This window comes from Passer montanus, unplaced genomic scaffold (assembly GCF_014805655.1).
Source record: "Passer montanus isolate IOZ18808 unplaced genomic scaffold, ASM1480565v1 scaffold147, whole genome shotgun sequence".
Classification (NCBI taxonomy): Eukaryota; Metazoa; Chordata; class Aves; order Passeriformes; family Passeridae; genus Passer; species Passer montanus.
The window spans coordinates 132886-149305 of record NW_024361718.1 but is presented as its reverse complement, the minus strand read 5'-3'; the positions used below and the strand labels follow the sequence as shown (position 1 = coordinate 149305).

The following is a 16420-nucleotide window of genomic DNA, read 5'->3' as shown; positions in this document are numbered from 1 at the left end:
GTATGGTGTATCCCGAGCCTGTGGTCCTGCCCTGAACCATCATTATCTGTAATCCCATTGGCACAAGTCTGATTCCGTGCCCACTTTGAATTTCCCTCTTAGGCTCTGGGAGGGAAATCAGACTCTCTCTTGGCCCTTCTCCTCCCCTCTTGCCCCTTCCCTCCCCTAGTCTCCTTCTTTCTCCCCCTCCCTCCCCCTTTCTCCCTCAGTAACCATGCTGTTCCCGGGGATGGGACCTCCAATAAACCCTCATTTAATGAGCACCCTCAGGAGCCGTGTGGAGTCTCCTTGCCTGCCTGCTGCTGCCAGCCAACACTCAGCCTAGAAGGCCCTCCGGGGACTCCCTGGGGTGCCGCCCCCAAAACAAACTACATCAATGATGCTCCATCTGAGGTGCAGGGTGCAATCCAAACCCAGATGCCACGCATCCCAGCCTGTACCTTTTCCATCCTCTCCCTGGCTGCAGCCTCCTCCTTCCAAGCATTTCTGAGAGCTCTTGTGCCTGTCCTCATCAGCTATCCCGCCTTGTCCTGAGTAGGGCTGACAATATCTGTCAAGGCATTTGTCCCTTGTGAGCACACAGGAGGAGTTTTACAGCCCTTAGGCATGGGAAGAGGAGGCACAAGAAAGAAAAAAGGAGAGGATACAAAAACGCAACCCAGAAGAATGAAGGGTGGCACGAAATTTGCTGACCTTCTCACTTTCCATGGCCTCTGGAGCAGAAGGAAAATGAGCTGGACTGGGTTGGGCGCTGGTGGATGGCCCTGGGAGCAGGACCAGGCTCTGTGTCCTTGGGCTGAAGGGGCAGAAACACCCTTCTGAAAGACATGGTGGGAGGTGATGTCCATGGTGGGATCTGCTGTGGGTCTTTGACATCAGCATGTTGTCATTCCCAGTCCTGGGAATATCTGTGTTTTGGAGAGAGCGTGTTTGGCTCTCCTGATCCCATACTGTGAACCTGGACTAACCCTCTCCAGTGGACTTACAATCCTCCTCCAACAGTGAGGAAGGACCAGGGATTCCACTGTTGGTAATCCGCCTCATCCCAGTGGCTGCTCCTCCGGCTTTCCACACCTACCAAAGACCTCTCAGTCTTGAAGGAGCCTCAGCCTGTCAAGGCTGGAGAGCATTTTGGAAGTTTTCAGAGCTCACCAGATGTGGTTTTCCACACAGAGACACCAGCTGCTGTGCCTCTCTGCGCAGGGCAGGTAAGGCTTAGCTCGCTGTGACCTGAATGTCTCCTTGTCCCCAGTCTGGGTCTCCACCAGGTACCCAAACTGCTGGTGCCTCTTCTGCCCTCGGGAGTCTGTGATCCCTCTGGGTATGGTGGGTGCTGCTGGGTTTGTTAGAGGAAGGAGGAAAAGGTGGAACGTTGAGCTTCCCCCCCTTGCCATCCAATTTGTCCTCTAGGAGATTAGTTCCTTCCCTGGCTTATGGGGGGATTTGTGGCTGCTCCATCTGCTCAAGCCCAGCAGGTCAGCGGGTGCCAGGGAGGAGCAGCCTGAATCCAGCTGTTCTTTGCACTCCCAGGCATCCCAGGAAAAGGGTTGAACCCTTCTTTTTGGTATTTCTGGCTATATTTGTTGGAAAGGAGCAAAAATCCCTGGAGCCAGGAAGGTGAAAGTCATGCTTGTAATGGGGTTTAGACCTGAGACTGTTTGCTGGTGGAGGTGGTCAAAACCATGTGAAGTAATGTCAGTGTTTTTAAGCTGCTTTTTAGGCTGCCTTGAGGATGCTCCAAGATCTCCCTTTTCAGCCAGGATACTTGCAGGGAGGTGTTTTCTCTGTAAATCCACTTGGCCTTTAGGAAAGCAGGTAGGCAGGTGAGGAGAACAGCATTTCACTGTGTGATTTGGGGGGGAATGGGGCTGTTTGCTGGCTCTTCAAAAAAAAAAAGTTTTAAAAACTTTTAGACCCAGGTTTTCCTGAGGAGAAAGCTGGGAGGCAATAGGAGTGATACAGGGCTCTCCCTTTTCCTGCTCCATCACTCCTGTCATGTCACCAGTGGAAGGTGGTGGGTTGGGAAGAGGCTGGAGGTGAGTTAGGGAAGAGCTTGTGACAAGTGGGGTTAGGGAAGGCTGGATTTATAGGGACTGACAGAACTAGGTTTGTGGAAGCATGGGGGGGCTGCTGGGCGACGTCAGGGGCTGAGGCATTGCTGAGTGCCATCCTACTCCTGGGATGTGGAGACCACAGGACACAAGGAGCCTTTGCCTGTGCCCAGATCCCAGCCTAGAGCAGGTCTGGTGTGCTGCTAGACCCAGGAATGTGCTCCCTGCCATGCTGCTGCCTTTTCCTGGACAATGGGGCCGCAAGGGCCCCTGCCAGACCTCCCCCACCCAGCTCCCACAAAGCACCAGTTTCTCTTTTAAGGTGGCAGAAAAACACAAGCAGGGGAGAATTGGGCAGCATGGATGAGCTGCTGAAATGTCAACCCCGTGGCCATCCAGCTCACCCACCCCTGCGGAGCCGGGGGTGACCGCTGTTCTCCTTCCCCTGCTGTGTGGTCAGGAACACCGAGGGAGGCTGCCAGGTGTCAGCTCGGAAATCTTTTAACTTTTCCTCATCTCCACAAATGGACAGTGTCTCCGCTCATTAGGTACCCACCCAGGGGGCTGATGTCAGCTCTGCTCATGGCTTTTCTCAGCTCATCTCTGCCCAGGCTCCTGATGGCTCTGGAGCGCTCAGGTTCCATCACGTCACGGGGCTCTGCCCGTGGGGCTGCCCCTCTGCCAGCTGAGTGGCACCTCCCCTCTGACCCCCGCCCCAGGCTCGCTGCCTCCCCCTCCTCATGGGTAGGGTTTGCAGGGATTTTTAGTTAAAAGGCTGGAAAATCTCAGGCACCGGTGACACAGTGTGTGTGTGTGTGTGTGCGCACGCGAAGCTGGAATCGGTTTTCCTCGCCTAGGCAGCGCATGGGAGGAGAAGGCAGCTCTGAAGGCTGCCCTTTGAGGCTGATGCATCCCGACAGCTTGTTCACTGGGACATCAAAATCATTGCCTCTGTCTGCGTGGAACACTCGGGCAGGCGGATGATGGGAACACAGGTCAGGGGAGGATCCCTCTCTCCCTGCACAGGGAGCGATGGTGCCCAGAACCCCAGAGTGAAGCAGAGCCTGGCAGTGTGGGAGCTGCTGCATCCTCAGGGGAGGGAAATGGAGTTCCCTCCAGCACACAGGGGGTTGGCAGCCTGGGGGTCAGTGCAGGTGAAGCCATCTCACTGGTATTCCTGTCTTTGGAGTGTACTATGGATCAGGGTCTGGTGGTGTTGTGGGAGAACATCCCCACCCCATCCTCATTCCCATCTCATTCCATCCCATCCTATCCTGCCTCATTCCATCCAACCCATCCCGTCATATCCTGTCTTATCTCCATACCATCCATCCCATCCCATCCATTCCATCCCAGCCATTTCCATCCCCATCCCATCCCTCCTTCACCACTTCACAGCATGTCTTCCAAAAGACTTTGAATTTTCCCTGGAGAGTCACAGCAAGGCTATAGGACCTCTCCAAGCTCTGCACACTCTCTGCAAAGCTTGGACCTCACACGTGTACCTCATGGTCCCAAACATCCCAAGGAAGGTTCCTGATGGTCACAAAAAGCCGTGGACTCACCAGTGAGGGGAAGCTGAAGTCCTGAGTTTGCAGGAGAGGCAGGATGGGTGTTGCAACAGGCTTTGGTATTTTTGGGAAAGGGGAGTCGTGTGGAGTAGGGGATGTGGTATTATTTGTGGTAGGATTGCGCTGGCCTGGGCAAAAGCAGGGAGTTTTCACAGCCCTGTGGGACCAGGCACAGGAGCTGCCCCCTCATGGAAGTACCACCAGCTCACCTTGGAAGCTGGGCATGAGCAGAGAGCCACCCTCAGCTCCTTCCCCTTGGCATTCTGCTGATGGCCCCAGGTTTGTCCATGTACTTGTGTTTCCTCCATTCCCATCCCAGACTAAATTTTGGGCCCCCTGGAATGGGGTGGCCGAGAGCTCCAGTGCAGGTGGGGCCATCAAGCTTCAGGTGCTGCCCAGCCCCTGGGTCCCTGTGGGCTCACTGGGATGAGTTAAGGGCAGTGAAATGCTGTAGTCTCCACAGGCTGATTTTTGGGATTCGTCACATCGGTGCATTGGAATTCCTTGCATCCTCAGGTACTTTTATGTGGGAGCAGTAGGTGGGATTTTGCTGGGATTTAAGCACTCTGCTGTTCAGAAATGACTCCTTCAGCATTCTGAGTGATCCTTTTGAACGTTGCTGACCTAATTTGCTGACGGAACGTAGTCCATGAGAGCTAGCAGGCGAGGTGGCCATGCAGGGATGGAGCCATGCTCTCCACTGCCATGGGTCAGGAGGTGGAAAGTTTTTGGTGGGAGCAGCCTATTGGTGCCTCTCCTGGCAATGCATGCTTCACTGGGGAGAGCAACCAGGAAAAAAAATTCAAACTGGTTCCTTTGCTTTTACTGTCAGGGCAGCCACAAGGTGCAGGGCCTTTAGCCATGCTGGAGAGAGGATTTGGGAGATGATGGCAAGGGTGATAGTCCCCCAGCTGCCCAAATGTTGCTTATCCATCTCATGATACCTTTCAAGATCATTCCTGAGTGCCTTGGACTGGTCAGTGGTGAGGAAGAACCCACTGTGGTGCTGTGTGGCAGGTGCTGGATGGTTGTGCCCAGCAGAATCTCCTGCTTGAGGTTCACTCTTACCTGTGCTGGAACTGAGGTTATTCCAGCACAGCACCAAACCTCCTGTGTGCCTGGAGGTGACCTGCACAGGGTCATGGCTGGGATCTCACCTGCAGCTTGGTGTGTGGAAGGAGTGGGACATAAGAAGGAGCAGAGCTATTGAAAGATGGACTCATTTATGATTAAGAAAACTGCTAAAAAATTCCTTAATGCTGTGTTCGCTGGATGCTAAGCCTTGCCTTGAGATAAACTCAAACCTAGGACCTGGAAGTGAGTGCAAGTCTCTTCCCCCATGAATTTGTGGGATGTGGGTTGATGATTTGTGCCCATACTGGCTCTGGGAAGAAGGATTGGGGTTTTCTTGCAACCCGTTGTCCTACCAGCATCCCTAAATCCTTGCCTGAGCTCCCTTTTCATGGGTATGTTGATGAGACTAGTACTGTGATGAGGATTTTCCCTTGCTGTTATCAATCCCGGAATCAGTGACCAGCAATTGGTACTGATTTGAATAAAACAATTATCACGGACTCCTCTCATTTGGCCCTGGGCTTCCCGGTTCCCTGTGTTGCCCTTGACCACAGCAGCAGGGCTGGGAGGATGCTCTGTGGATTCCACGTTGGGGGGCTGCCTGGGCTCCTCAGGGTGCTGAGATGTGCTGTCTTCCAGATCCTTCCCTGCCTCCTGCACTGCTGACCACCGGCTCCACGGGATCCCGACCTGGCCCTGCGGGTGAGTCACAGTTTGAGATTTCCATCCTTTGCAGGCTTTTAGCTTTGGCCAGAGCCCATGGGACTGGATGTTGCGATTGCAGCAGTTACTGGGATTAAGAATTTATCTGGCTGGTGTAGGCTCAGTGGAGAGCAGGGAAATCCCTCAGAGTCCATCCTGGCACCTGTGCTGCTTGCAGGTGACATTGGCTGGGGATGTAGCTGCTACCTTGGAGGACATGGAGAGAATTATTGAGCAAAAAAACCATAGATTCTGAGGACAGCTGGTTGCTGAGAGAGGCTGTGTATGCTCCATCCTTGGAGGTTTTCAGCCCCAGAGGGATAAAGCCCTAGGCAACCTTCTCTGACCTTACTGCTGATGCTGCTGTGAGCATCAGCAGGGCTGAAGACTGACCTCAGGAGGTCCCATGGGAGCACTGACAGGCTGACAGGCTCCTTCCCATGGCAGGGAAGTGCCCAGGTCACTGGGGATGAGCACGGAGCTTGCTGAGCCACCGGGAAGAGAAGGGTTTTCCCTGTTGACACATAAGGTGCCCCAGCACACTAAGAGCAGCACCAAGTTCAAGCAAGGGGTCTGCAGCCCACTCACCCTGCTGCCCAGGGAATATTCTGGGCAGTGGAGAGGTTTTCCAGCCCTCTGGCACTCGGTTTATTAGCGGCTGAGGCTGCTCCATTGATTGTATTGACAGCTAGTGCATGCCCCAGTTAACTTATTGGGAGCAGCAGCAAAAATCCAGCTGGCATCTGGAACCCATGGCTCTGGAACATGCTGGATCATTTCCACCACTGCTGGATTTCTGCAGGAAGCAAGCCCCTGGCTCCACAGCTGGGCATGACCACAGGCAGGTGGCCACAGAGGAGGACTGCTGGTCTGTGATCACCACGGAGTCTTTCTGGTATTCCAGGGGCCTCCTCCTCCACAGGATGATTTCCTGTGGTTGGTGGATGCTGAGAATCTGCCCAAACCTGTTTGCAGTGTAGGAAAAAAAATAATTCTGCTTGTCTATCCAAACACAACCTGGAGGTGATGCTCTTGATCATTCTCCCCCGACCCCCAACCCAGTCTGTGTTTTACTTCTCTCTGAAGTTCACATTAAGCAGCTTTGGTCTTTCCTCTGTGCTGTGCCTTAACCGTTGCTGTGTCCTGGTCTGCAGGCTCCTGCCGTGGACTGCTGAGTTCTCCCCCATGCTCAGCATGCCCTTTTCTGGTGCAGCCAGACCTTCCCAGGAATCACTCTGGAGCTCAAGGCCATCCTGTAGGGTAAGGTAAGGTCCTTTCCAAGTCATACAATCCCAGAATGGCTCAGATTGGAAGGGGCCTTAAAGATCATCTTGTTCCACGGGGACACTTTCCACAGGCCCCATCCAACCTGGCCCAGAACACTTCCAGGGATGGGGCAGCAACAGCTTCTGGGCAAATCTTGGGAGGAGGGATCTTTGCAGGTCTCTCAGGCTCTAGAACACCTGCAGGTGGGGGCAGGGCCTCTCTCCTGCATCTGTGCAGGTCTCTCAACTTGCCATCTCTGCCCTCGCCGCCTGCTTTCCACCACGCTGGCCATTCCATTAAAACCAGAGAAAGAGCTAAGCTGGGAAGTGCAGAGACGGGGTGATTTTCATCAGCCACTCTGCTTTTGTGACTAAAATAGATCAGGAGTGGCCTTAGGGCATCGTGTTGTCCCAGGCATTGACTGGCACGAATGGATGGTAGGGCAACATTTCCATTAGTGGAGGGGAGGATGCGTGTCTCTGAGGGGGAAGACAGCTCCATAAAGCAGAAGTGTAGTGACAGACAAACCCATTTCTATTTTCTCCCATTCCTTTTATGAGTGTCACTTATCCCTGTTTTCTGCACAGAAAACATTGGGAGAGACTGGCCAGAGCAAACAGCCTGCACCTGCAGCACAAGGCTGTGTTTGGGTCGGGGTATGGAGGTTTCCCCACAGAGCTGCAGGTGCAGCAAGGATAGAACTTGCAAAAAAAAAAACTGTGAGGAGGTTTATCCGCAGCCTCTGGTGATGTGGTGGGTATTGGTGGTGTCTGGTCTGAGGTTTCTGCCACCACTCGTCCAGTAAGTGTGTTTTATTCTCTGGCTTTAGTGAATACACTTTCCTGCAATATAAGGAAAAATTTTGGTGAGCATCACATCTCATAGCTCCCATCTCCCTCTGGTAAGGCCTCTGACATAATTTTTCTGCCTTCTCATGCTCCTTGTCCACCATCCCATTCCTTCTCTCAGGTGTATGACCCAGCCCCTCTCCCACATCCATGGGAGGGATAGGAGCCTGGTGCCTGTCTCGGTCCAAGCCCTCCCCAAGGCTGTGTCTTGGACCTCTTGCCCCATGGGATTCCATCATCAGAACTCAAGGCTGATCCTGTGTGTGTGTGGTACCATGACGCTTTAATAGCAAAACTACAGCTGGGAGGGACACCTGGAAGAGCACAAGGTGGGATTGTGGGCATTGTCCTGTGCAGGGCCAGGAGCTGGACTCGGTGATCCCTGTGGATCCCTTCAAACTCAGGATATTCTGAGACTTCACACAAAAAACTGCTGCTCCATCTCACATCCAGGTGATGGGATGAGTGGTCACTGCTGATGCTGGAAGATGGAGACTCTACAGGGTTAGCAATGTGCTCAGGTGGGAATGCTGATTCTGGAGATGCTGTGGGGTGGTAATTGCCCATTCCAGCAAGGCAAACAGCTGTGACATGAGGCTGCAGGGACGTGCCTGCCGGTGCCAAACCATTTGCCAGTTTGACCCTTCTGCTCAATCTGAACTTGAAGGTGAATCACCCATCGATCCAAACTGGGCTGATGAGTGCCATGCCCTGCGGAGAGCTCGGCCCCCAGCACCACCTCCCTCTCTCCCCCGTTTTGTTCCTGCCTCCCCTTCACGCCTTTCCAAAGCCATCAGTCAGAGCATAGCACCCCAGGCTGCTGACCTTGCTGGGGGCCAGGGGAACAACATATAGGTCCCTGTAGAGAGCTGTCCCACTGTCTGATGGGCTTCTCCCAGCTGCCACTGCCACCTCTGCACTGCTGGTAAGCCTGGCATCCACCTGCCATCAGCTCGAGGGTGTGGGGAGGCATGGGACAAGGCAAAGGGGTTGGTGCCCATCATGCCAGGAGCCACATTTTTCATAGGCAGTGACGTTATTTGCCAAGCCATGCACTGGTTCTCCTGATTTAAGGACTCTGATGGCTTCATGTGGGCAAAACACAACTTGAAGCATCTCTTAATCTTTAGCTAAAATGTCATGTGAACTGGCAAAATGTATATTTTTTTACTTATTGGGAAGCAAAACCTGATTTGAGGTTGGAAACTTAGAACTTGTCTTAGCTAATATGTAAAAAGGTCAGGTTTTGGGTGGGGGAAAGAAGATGATGCGCCTTTGCTTCGCGTCTTCTGTGCTTTAGCCACAGATTTTTTTCCCGCAGCTGAAAATAACAAACCATTTTAATCTAAGTATTGCTTGTTCTGATCTTTTAATCCAGCTTGCTTTCTGTCGGCACAGTGGTCTGAAATTATTTATCCGCCTGCCTCTCTATTATATAATTATTGGGAAGATTACTGGGGAGCCAGCTTTAGCTTTGCTGGGGAGGAAGGAGGGGGCTGAAAGGTGGGGTGGGAGTTCATGGAATCACAGAATCGTGGAATGCTTTGGCTTGAAAGAGACCTTAAAGATCATCTCGTTCCAAACCCCTATCTTGGGCAGGAATGCCTTCCACTATCCCAGGGTGCTCAGGTTTCTTTTCTGTGGCCATCAGAAAACGTGGGAGGGGCAAGTGACAAGCTGGGTGCTTTGGGCTGTGGCCATAGCTTGCATTTGAAAGTTTCAGTGTGGGAAGTTTCTCCCTCAGTGTGTCTTTATTGGAATTGAGTGCCCCATGATCTGGCTGGAGCATGACCCTCTGAGCCAGAGAGGATTTGGGTGAAACCCTGCAGTTTTCTACACTGTTTGGGGCCTTTTATGCTGTACTTGTGGTTTTGGGAACAGCATGGTGAGACAGTCTGGCCTCAGGAAGAATCTGGAATTAGGGGCTGTGCTTCTGATGGATCCCATTGCTGTGCAGAGCCATGGAAGGGGAACATCTGCAAGGAAGAACCAGCATTTGGGACATGGTGGTGATGCCAAGAAGGGCTGGAGGTGGCCATGGCTGCTTCACCAAGCTCAGCTGGTCCTCTCAGGAGCCTTAGGTGCCATCCCTGGATAAGAAGGTCTTGAGCCCTTGGGTGATGGTGTGGCTGGGGACAGCTGCTCTGCAGAAGGGCTCTACCAAGGGCAGATGCCCAAGGTAGATTTGGCCATAGCTTTCAGGTTAACAGGTGTATCCCTGGCATGGAAAGATGACACAGCCAAGGGTTGGCACAGCCCAGTGGAGACTCAGGTGGCCAGAAAAATGCTGCTTCCGACTGGTCCAGCTGGCTTGAGCTCTGATGGACAAAACATGAGGATATCTGAGGGCTACAAAAATTCCTTTTCCCTGCCCCAAACTGAATGTCTGGACACTGAAGGGCTGGTACCTGCCCTGGATAATGAGGGAAGGACAGGAGATGCTTGGCCTGTGGACCATGGCCAGCTGGGATGTGGTGGCTCAGAGCTGAGACAAGGGGACCCCCCAGCACCAGTCAAAATCAGATTCTGGGAGCAGTGGCTTGGCTTTCCTTGCTTCACAGGGTCTTGGGGATCTTTTTGGGATGCTCAGAATTGTGCTGCATTTTGGGCTGGATGAGTGTATGTAGGGGGACACTGAAACACCCTTCGGGCGTGATGTGGCCAAGGGCTGGTGGGAGCAGGCAGTGCCCACCTGGAGTGTGCCACGCTCCCTCCACTGCTCTTGGTCCAGCTTCCCAGAAAGCTGTTCCAGCAGCCTCCAAAGAAGGAGATTGTCATCTCTTGGAGCAGTTGTTCGGTGCATCAGCTGGGAAGACAGCAGAGGATGGGAACAGGTGAGGAGGGGTCAGGAGCAACATTGGGGCACAAGATCGTCTGGTTTGGGTGATGGAGCAGTTGTAACACGTCCGCTTCTTGCAGGGACCAGCTGAACTCTGGGATGTGCAGGCAGGGCTTCAGCCTGGTCCTTCCCACCATGCTGCTGCCTCTGAGATGGAGGGTTTAGCACAGCCCTCCTATCCCTCCTGGAAGCTCTGGCCCTGCACTGGGTGGGCAGGCACCCTGCAAAACATGCCCAAATTTCCCCCTGCACACAGGCAGAGCACCGGAGCTCATCTCAGGCTGAGATCCTTTCTCCTTCATGTTGGAAGTGTTGGCTGGTTCGCCCTCATCGCCTGGAGCCATCCAGATTTGCTCAGTGGCCTTTAAAAAACTAAAAAAAATCAAAGTCCATGAAATGACAAGAGCATCAGCAGTGGGTGCATCCCCCTTTCCAGCAAACCCAGGGATTTGGGAGAAAATAGGTCACGTGCCCTTCATCCCGTGCCACGTGGTGGTTCTCCCAGGGCCAATGAGGTTGGGAGCCCTTCCACGCTGAACAGCGGAATAAGAAAAAAAAAATCACTGGGATTTTTTTTCTCCCCTGTAGCATTTTTCATCCTTTCCAAACGTGAAAAGACTGGCCATCTGTCTGGATCCCCCTCCCTCCAACGCGGCACAAAAGCGGTTCTTTGAGAAAGGTAAGGAGATTTAAAAGATTGTCTTAGTGGAAGTCCACCCGCTGTGGGCAAATTGTCCCACCAGTGTAAGTCAGGGAAGAGTCCTGGAATGAGCCAGGTCCCAGGCTCCAGTGTGGGTTGGAAGAGCTTTGAATGCTTAGGAGCAGTTTTAAGGGAATCTCTCGTGGAAGAAATTTACGTCTGTGGTGGTGTGAGGTGGGATTATGGGAGACATCGGCACGCGAGCAATGGGATTCCCTTAAGTTAGCGGCTGCTCCCCAAGTCTCTCCTGGGAGAAACTCCCAAAATATTTTTAGGAAATTATTTTGCCAAATATTTTTTGTTTTGTTTTTGCAAAAAAAAAAAAAAAAAAATTGCCAGATATTTTTTGCGAGTTAAATTAGACAAATCTTGCTGCGACTTGGTTTTGCAAAATCATCATTCTCGAAGTGCGTGCTTTAGTTAAATTATTTGTTAAATAGTTAAAGTAGTTATTTTAGTTAAATTCCATTTTACCCATACCCAGCAGCCAGTGCCGCCCTGGGTAGGGAGGCATCCATCTCTTGCTTAACCAGAATGTCCAGCTGTTCCTAAATTCCGTAATTTGCAGCTCAGGCTTTGGACAGCATCATTTATGTTTGCACTTGGGCGGGAATGGCACAAATGGAATTACCTTCATGAATGGACACTAAAATAAGAGGAATGTTAATCATGTCTTAGTGTGGCAATATAATAAAACCCCCAATCCTGATTAATTTGATTTTTAACCTTCTTTTATTTTGTTTTGTTTTGTTTTAGGTATTTCTACTTTTTTGTTCCACTTTATTTCCAAATTTTTAATATTTTTATTTTGAATTCCATTCTAGTTCCAGTATTTAAAAAAAAAATTTCTAATTCCATTCCACATCCATTAATTTTTAATGCTGTAAATAATCTTATTTAATTCCATCCTATTTTCACTCATTTTCTTTCCTTTTGCTGGGGAAATTTGATTCGGAGAGAGGAATCCCTTCTATTATGATGCTTGCTTTGTTTTCTGTTTGCCCTCAGATACCCATTTTCCTCAGGGTGTCAAAATTCTTCCTGATACCCTCATGTTTCTTTTGCATTTTCCTTGGTTTCATGATCACTTTATGAGTGGAAAAGTGAAATATTAGTGGCAAATGTTGTAGAGTACTTAAAAGCTGTTGAAATCAACCTCAAATTATCATCTCCATACTATAAAGGAAAAATATTTTTCAGATATGTGTTTCTCGTAATCTGAGATTTCTGGGATAATGTGATTTGAATGTGAGCCATCTTAAAAAATCTGATTTTATTAATTGGAAGTCACATCTAGCTTAAAAATAAACAAGAAACAGTAGCTCAAGGACATTTTGTTTAAGTTTCCATAAAATGATTGACCTTGGTTTTGACAGATGCAAGGACAGATGCTGGGCTGCATTTTGACACAGAAACCCAACCCTGAATTAAAAAAAAAAAAAACAACCAACAGGCATTCTTTCCTCATATCTGGGATTTTGCTCTTAATACAGAATTCTAGAATAATTCAGTAATATTTCCAAAGCTCTTAATCTCAGACTTCCTCCTTTCTTTTAGGGATTCATTTGTATAAATATTTTCAGCATTCTCAGACACAAAAGCAAAATTGTCTTCTTGGGAAATAACTGCAGGAAATGTGCTTTTAATCTTGCTGAATTAAGAAGACGCTAATTCCTTCAAAGAAAAATGGTCATTTTGAGGTGGGCACAAAAGGCTGCTGGGACAAATCTCTTCATAAGTGCCTCCAACATTATTTCAGTGCCTTCAAAATAGCATTGGAGAAGCTGCAGGAATGTAGTGTGGGATATGGGAAGGGGAATGCTGTCAGGATCGCTGGCGAATGGAGCAAATCCCTCAGTGGTGGCCAGCTCAGATTTGGGGGTGGACCAAGGGCACAGGAAACTGCTCAACCCCCACCCTGAGGGGTACTCCCCTGGGTACCAGCCAGCCATACTGCTTTGGTGGTCCCAGGATTGTTTTTCCCAGGGCATCAATTGCTTTTTCCAGGCCTCCTTTTGGAAAATGGGTGTTTGCTGCGCAGCAGGCAGAGAGGGCACCTTGCTGGCGGCGTGGCTCTCCGTGGTGGGGGGAGAACATGCCTGGCACGCTGGGATGAGCTCAATCCCGGTGGTGGCGGAGCAGTGGGAGCCCTGACTGCAGGCTGTCTGTGCCTTTGGAGAGTAGGGGATGGTTCCCAAACCCACAAGGTGGCACCTCTGCCCTTGAGCCCCCCAGTCCTGCAGCATGAGGGTGGGTGACAGCCCCTATGACAGGAGTCTGATGGTTCTCTGCAGCTGCTTTATGGCCAGCTGAGTTGGAAAGGGAATTTGAAAACTTCCCCCGTCGGTGAGGGCTGTCTCCATCCGCTGAGCTTTTTCCCAGCTTTCTGCTGAACGCATCCATCCTGGTGCTGTGATTGCACGCACACACACGGATCTGGTTTAATTTATTTATTTAATTTGGGGCTTGCTAAGTGAGCTGGCAGCGGGCAGTGGGGGCACCCTACTGGCACCAAACCCCCTCCAGTCCATGGATGCAACCTTGAAGCTGGATACCACCCGTGGCAGAGGGAGGTTGTGGTGTTGGTGATATCGGTGGCACATCCCCCACGGATTTTGGCAGACACCCACAGCCCTACAGGGATGCAACCATTGCAGTGGCTGTGCCCTCGCTGCCAGGGCCAGGTTTGGGGACAGGGGTAGTCCTGACTCCGTCTCCAGCACCCCCAATTCCCAGCGGAGCCAGTCGACGTATTCCCTGGCTGGGGTTTGGCTCAGCGTTGAGACCCAAGGTTACAGAGGACCTACCACAGGGAGAAGGGGAGAGGAGAGGCGTCTCGCCTTGATTGTAATCGGGGTTGAGGTTTAGCTGAAGTGAAAACAGATCGGGAGTGACAGTTTTGGAGCCTGCTGTCAGGGTCTGAGTGCAGCACACTGGCGATCCAGTTCCGGATGCCGAGGGCCCCCATCCTCCTCCTCGTCAGCTGGAGCAGAGAGAGCCAGCACCGTGCAGGATGGGGACATTGCAGCCCAGCACGGCCACCACACAGCCCTGTCACACAGCACCCTGCAGCCCCTTCCTTTGGGCTGGGGACAGTGTTGGGTGGGACACAGCCCTGTGGTGGCCGTCGGTGTGCGATCCCCTGCTCCCGCCTCCTCTGGCCCTGCACCACTGGGGGCTTGGCAAAGGAGGGATGGGGTCAGTCTGCATCCCGACCTATCCCCTCGGGGTGCTGGGTCACTATTCCAGGGAAGGCAGACAAGACTCCCATTTCTCATGTCTCTGATCAGTCTCCCATTCCCAAAGAGGATCCATGGCCAGGGTCAAACTCATGGGTTTGGAATTGCAGACAAAGAGCCCTGGATCCAACCAGGATTGATGGGACCGGGGTGTTTGTAACTACCCCCATGACCCTTGATTGATCCACACATGTTTTCTGTGCTGCACCTAATCTGTCCCTTACGTCCCCAGCATGGCACCTGGGGGGAGTGGGAAGATATGTTCCCCCATCCCTGGATCAGGAGGGGCTCGGACCTGCTCCAGGTGCTTTGAGAAGTTGGGTGACATTCATGAGAGTAGCCCCATCCCCCATGTTTCTGTCCAGCAGTGCCTGGACAGACTGCTCTGGGGCAGCCCTTGTGCTCCAAACCTCATCCCTGTTTCCAGGAATTAGAGAAATGGAGATGGGATGAGATGAAGCAGTAGATTGCTTCGCACTCAGGATGAAGGGATTTGTGGACTGCCCCTAGATCAGTGGATTGAAAATGGAGGGAACTAGATTGAAAATGGAGGAAATTATCAGGATGATGCTGCCTTTGGGATTAAAACCAGGGCAGCCGGCAGGCTCTGGAGGAGGAGGTGAATGAGGGGGGTTGTGGGTTGGCTGCTGCTGGGCACTGTGGAGAGATGCTCCTGATTGCATCCTTATCTGTTTTGGAGGATGCCCTGGAAGGTGGGCACTTTCTGCTTTTCCAGGTTCATGGAGGGGTTCTCCTCTCAGCTGTCCCCCAGCTGCAAGGATGTTGGGAATGGGGAATGTGCCTGGAGCTTTTTGCAGTGCTGTGCCTCTCATTTTCAGAATGCTGGGGAACAAGTTGCTTGTCTCTGGAGGTCCACACACCTCCCTGTGGTCTCTCCTTTGCAAGCATCCACCATGGGTCTGTGGCCATGAGCATCCTTTTTGGAGAGTCCTTTGGGTTTCCCTGAAAAGTGACATCTAAAATCTGGCACTTAGGGGGCTGATATTTTACTGTCTCATCCCTTGGGGTGTGTTTCCAACTGTGCTGGCTCCTCTGGGGCAAGGTATGGGTCCTTTGAGGCTGATGCACAACCCTGCCAGAGCATCCCTGGGGCATTGTGGAGGCATCTCCTGCTGCAAGGTGGCACCTCCTAGCTTCAATTCCGTGGCCTTTGGCTGGAAGGAAATAACCCTGAATTGGATGCATTTGGCTTGGTGTCAAGGTTGTAAGTGTGGTTGTTTAACAGAGATGAGCTTTATTTGCCAACACGTGAATGTTTGGAAGATTTAAGGAAGGATAACTGGCAGCATGGTGTGGCTGTGGAGAAGCTCTTTTCCTGGATCTTCTTCAGAGCAGCTTAAGCCCCTTGCTCAAGGTCCTGTGTCCCTCTGCCCTCCTGTGCTGCAGAGCTCAGGTTCCTCCAGCCCTTCCCCATGAGTCCATGTTTGCTGGCCCCTGGGGTCTGGGGTTACTCTCTGCTGCCTGGATCTCCTTTGAAGAGCCAATTCACTGTTCCTGTTTCCTTCTCCTGATCTTGCAAGTCAGCTTGTCACTTCCATCCACTTTCAGGTGTATGGGAGCATTTGCTCTGTTCCTGTGCACTTAATTGCACACACTTAAGTTGCAAAATTCTATCTTATTTTCTTCGTATTGCCAAGCTCATTTTGGCTCTGCTTGCCAAGAGCTTCTCCCACCTGGGTTGTCACCTGGCATTTTAACAGGAGCGTCCCTGATCAATGTTTTGGAGGGTTTTAGAGCATTTCCCAGCCATTTTCCAGTGGTTTCACCCACCCCAGCTCCCTGCACACCACACAGTTACTCCACTCTCTGACAGGCTCGGTCTGGCTACCCTCTGCAGCACTGCTTGCAGTGCTTCTCAAGTCTCACTGGCGCAGTCAGGGATGTGGATGCAGAGCGTGGCACTGAAGCAGCCACTTTCCTGGTCTCTGCAGTGCCAGGAGATGACGTTGGATGTTTGGGATTCTTTCCCCTGGCTCGGCTTCTGCAGCAGAACCCGCCCCATTCTGCAGTGCTGAGCCCCGCGGCAGGGTCCAGGCTGGGGGGGCAGTGCGGTGCTGCTGGCTCTGCCTCCCGCAGCCCACTGGGACACCTGGCATCAGCCAACATTCA

The 16420-nt window shown here is 51.8% G+C and overlaps 1 protein-coding gene across 24 annotated transcripts in view; it reads left to right on the top strand.

Moving 5' to 3' along the window:
* Positions 1–16420, top strand: part of PCBP3 (poly(rC) binding protein 3) — a 61471-nt gene that overhangs the window by 4130 nt on the left and 40921 nt on the right. For 21 of the 24 annotated variants that reach the window (XM_039700970.1, XM_039700985.1, XM_039700983.1 and 18 more), the window contains exons 3-5: positions 5336–5398; positions 6553–6663; positions 10940–11030. The gene's annotated coding sequence lies outside the window, so the exon portion shown is untranslated. The remainder of the gene's footprint in view (positions 1–5335; positions 5399–6552; positions 6664–10939; positions 11031–16420) is intronic. The other 3 variants (XM_039700963.1, XM_039700964.1, XM_039700966.1) reach the window with 3 other exon arrangements.